The sequence below is a fragment of the Geospiza fortis genome, unplaced genomic scaffold (genome assembly GCF_000277835.1).
Source record: "Geospiza fortis unplaced genomic scaffold, GeoFor_1.0 scaffold61, whole genome shotgun sequence".
Taxonomy (NCBI): domain Eukaryota; kingdom Metazoa; phylum Chordata; class Aves; order Passeriformes; family Thraupidae; genus Geospiza; species Geospiza fortis.
Genome location: NW_005054430.1, coordinates 252,286 through 256,857, shown reverse-complemented (window position 1 = coordinate 256,857; position 4,572 = coordinate 252,286).

The window sequence follows — 4,572 nt, the reverse complement described above, 5'->3', positions numbered from 1 at the left end:
CATCTCTCTCTACAAGGCCTTTTAAGGATAAGCTTTCCAATTAAGAAATGACACCTGAATTATTTTCACTTTTAACCCAATAACCAGCCACCCCTGCCTGCAATGGGGACTTTTTTATCCAATTACACAAAACCACCCAAACCCAAGGAGAAGAAGGTGAAGAAGGACCAGCCACTGCCCCAAAACCTCCATCTTGCTTTCTATCTATTTCTATATTCTAAACCCTTAAACTCTGGGTTTCCCACCCTGTGATATCACACACTTCTGTTCAAACTGCACACCCACCATCCCAGCTCCATCATTCCATTCTGGAAGCTTCTCCAGGCCTCAGGTCAGTGCAGTGTTCTCTGGGGGGTCAGTGCCTGGCAGCACAGAAATCTCCAATTCTCAGCACCCAGGGTTCCAACACCAAACCATTCTGGGATTCCCTGATCTTGCTATCATCTCTGATTTTCCCAGTCCTGTTGCTTTTACTTCTTCCCTCAGAGCACTCTGCTCCAGCTGTGTTTTGAATACATAGCAAAATCTCAGACTTTGAAGGCTGGGGATTCTCCGCTGCCTTCTTTGCCAGTGTTTTCCCCCGCTCCAAATTTAGATCTCAGTGCTCTCACAGCCAGCTGATCAAGGTTTTGCTTTTTTCCCTTGAAGTCCCCATGTTTTATCTCACAGAGATCTGGAGAGTGAAGTAGCCAGTGGCCACCAAGTCCCTGTGAATGCAGAGTGGCTCTCCCTGCCAGGAGGCAGCTGAAGAACAGGGAGATTTGGCTCCTGGGGGATACACACAGAACTAATTGTGAGCCTTCAGCCTGAGACAGGGGACTTGTGTCTCACAGACCTTCCCAAAATTGCCAGGCAGCGGGAAACATCCACCCACTGGCATCCAGAGCAGCAGAAACTTTGCTAAAAGAGCTTCAGCCAACAAGGAAACAGAACAGCTGCCTGGCAATTCATGGGGAAAGCCAGGTCACACACCCTTCCTTGCTGTGCTAGGGCTCCCACCTGAACCAAACCCAGCAAATTCTGATTTCCTTTGGGCTTTTTCAGAGCCCCCAAAGCCTCGAAGGGAATGTGTGAGCATAAGCTGAGCTTCTGAGGAAGGAAATGCCATTTTCCTCAAGGCTGTCCTAAAATGCTGCAATGGATCCACGAGCTGGGGAGACCTGCTGGGATGAAACCCGGTTCATTTTCTTTTCAATATTCATCACTCCTTTAGGGGCACAGGCTCTGCTTATTCCTCTTTGTGTCTAGAGCTCATCAGGGTCTCCTTCCCAGTGAATTGCTGTCCTGGTTTCTGCTGGAAGAAAGTTAATTTTCTTCCCGGGATGGTGTGTTTTGGATTTGGTGTGAGAATTGTGGTGATAACACACTGAAGGTTTTAGTTGCTGTTAAATAGGGTTTAAACGAACTCCAGGACTTTTCAGCTTCCCATGGCCTGACAGGGTGAAGGCTGGAGGTGCACCAGGAATTGGGAAAGCACACAGCTGACCCTGAATATTAGGACTATTCCAGAAAATTTTAATTTTTTTTGGGCTAACCTGATGCTGCTAACACTGTGAGAGCTGCACCTCAGTGAAATACAGCAGAGAAACTCTTAGTGCTGGGGAGAGCAGAGTGCCAGCACTGTGTGATGGCTTTGCTGGGGACAGGAATGAGACAGAAGTCAACTTGACATTGGCAATATTTCCCTTTTCTCAGTGCCTCTATGATCTCACACCCACAAAAGGTGGGACCAGCCAAGCTGGGCACTGCTGTGACATGAAATCAGTGACCTTGGGTGCTCTTGCTACACCAGTTTGTTTGTTGGGGGGGTTTATATTTCTCCAGTTACTGTGATAAGGAGTAATTTTCATGGATTTGTCCTCAGGACACTTTCAGGAGGCTGGGAAATACCTGTGTCATGTCATTGGAAGGTTGGGTCCCTTCCAGTTCTGGATGTTCCACAACACCCAGCCCTGGGGACTCACATCTCTGTCTGCTCCAGAAAAGAGAGTTTAACTCCAGTCTTTGGATTTGTAGGTTATTTCCATGACCTCAAAACTCCATTCTCGTTTCTGTGACACTGAATATTTGTGTTCTTTCATTCAAGTCTCTGTAGCAAATTCCTGGAGGAGCTGAGAAATCATTACAAGCCCCTGTGCTCTCCCAAGCGCAGAGGAGCACAGCTCTGACCTGCTTTTGCTGGTAGAAAACCAAATTTGAAATACAGGCAGAAACAACATCCACATGCAGATTTATCACATGGGAAGAGCTGGGGAAAAAAGGGAATAAAGTCCCACTCATGGCATGTGTTAATCCCATCATTTAATACTCTTCTGGCACAGACACAGGTAACAAGGTGATGGGCAGCATCTGAGTGCCTGAGAAAAATAATCTGTGTGATGAGGGAAGGCTGTGTTGTCCCTCTGTATTTTAATTCTCTTGCAAACAAACCACTCCTGAAATAAATCCCTTTATTTGGGACAAGCTGCAGCTCCTGCAGGGATCTGTTCTTTTTGGTGAGCTCCAAAGTAAAGCTGCTGTGCTGTGGGGTGTCCCCAAACTGAGACTTGCCTTCAGCTTGGGCAGGTTGTAAGTTCAGGGAGAAAGGATTTAGCTAAAGTTAGAATCCAGTCTTTGTTGGGGAAGCTGTTGACAATGTCCCTATATGGGTTTTTCTTGCCATGTTGGCTCCCAAAGAATAGCTTCTGTCCATGGTAATCAGGGTTTATTAAAGGAAACCATGAACAAAAGTCTTTAGATGAGATTAAAGGGATTGTGTAGCTGCACTTGGTGCTGAATTGCTCCGTGCTGGCTCCAGCACTTGGAGTCTGCCTCATCAGCATCTCCTGCATCCCGGGCATGAACAGCCTGTGAAAAATGTGTGTTTTATGATTGGCTTTTCGCAAATATTCAAATGAATATTATGTGTGTTGTGTTAGAAAGTTATGCTGTATTAATTCTCTTAAATAGTGTGTTAAAGAGAGTTTTAGGTTATAACATAAGGTTAAAATAGAAACTATGCTATGTAAGATACTTTTTTCCTAAAGAAAGGACTTGCAGTGAGATAGCAGCCACAGGACACCTGAGTCTTTCAGAGAAAGAGAATTTATTGCTCCATTATCAGGAGAAATGAACTTCTTCCCACCTTGCTCAGTTCTGAAGATGCTGTTAGGATTAGGAGGAGGAAGCTGACACTGACCAGACAGAATCCTGTGTTTGAATGGAATTTATGCATCATGTATGAGGTGTATGAATATGCAACAGGTTATTGTTTTTAAGGGTTAATCCTCTGTTAATGTGGGTCCTTTTTCGGGCTTATGCTACCCAGAAAAGGTACCCGGACTGTCCACAACTCTTTGTTTCTATTGTCTCATATTGTCCTAATCCAAATTGTCCAAATTATTATTACTCTAATTACATTGCTATTTTTATAACCATTTTATTACTATTAAACTTTAAAAATTTTAAAAACAAGTGCTTGGCGTTTTTCACAAGCCTGAGTGCGGGAAAAGTGTTGCCGCATTTCTCTTCACAGAGAAAAGCAAGGCACAATTCTTCCCAGGAATTTTTCTGAGTTTCACATTCTCTGAACCTCAGAGAAAGGAAAAACAATTCTTATCACACTTGCTGTGCCCGTGTTTGTGCCAAAGTAGAATGCACCATGGAGCTTGTTTACCCACAATGATGGTGTTTTGGTTCCTTGCCCTGTCAGGGCCAGGTGTGTAGCCCCACATTTCTCTTCACAGAGAAAAGCAAAGCACGACTTCCCAAGAATATTTCTAAGATTCACATTCTCTGAAGCTCAGAGAAAGGAAAAACAATTCTTATCATTCGTTGTGCCTGTGTTTTTTGGAAAAGTGGAATGCAATGTGGAGATGGTTTACCCAAAGTGATGCTGTTTTGTTTCCTTGGCCTGTCAGGGCCAAGTGTGTAGCCCCACATTTCTCTTCATAGAGAAAAGCAAGGCCCAATTCTTCCTAAGAATATTCTCATCTATTTACTGTGCCTGTATTTTTTGCAAAAGTAAAATGCAATATGGAGATGGTTTACCCACAGTGATGGGGGTAAAGTGTTTTGTTTCCTTGGCCTGTCAGGGCCAGGTGTGTGTGTGTGTGTGTCGGGACAGTCACGAGATTCTGTGCAGTGTGTGCAGAGTTGAGTGCTTGATTCAGTTTAGATGTAATGTAATATAGTATAGAATAATATAGTATAATAAAGTCATTAATTACCCTTCTGATAAGATGGAGTCTTCCTCATCATTTCTTCCCTCGCTGGGGCCTACTCAGCACAGCTACAGCAAAGCAAACACAGGAGTGTGCTGCCTCATTAGCTGGGCTTCATTAACCACCCTGGCGCTGCCCAGGAGCCCTGGGTGCTCCTGGCTTCCCCCCAGCCAGGTGGGGAACTCACCCCACCAGGGCTGCCAGGCCCTGTCCATGGGGATGTGCTGAGTTCTCCCTCCCTTCCTCCCTCCCTGCCAGAGCTGTTTTTCAGCTCATTTTGGTTGTATTCAAGTTTTAACATGTATTTTTTTGCTCTGAGCTGGACCCAGAGAGGGATTTCTTCTATGGCTTTCTGTATCCAGGCCATTCC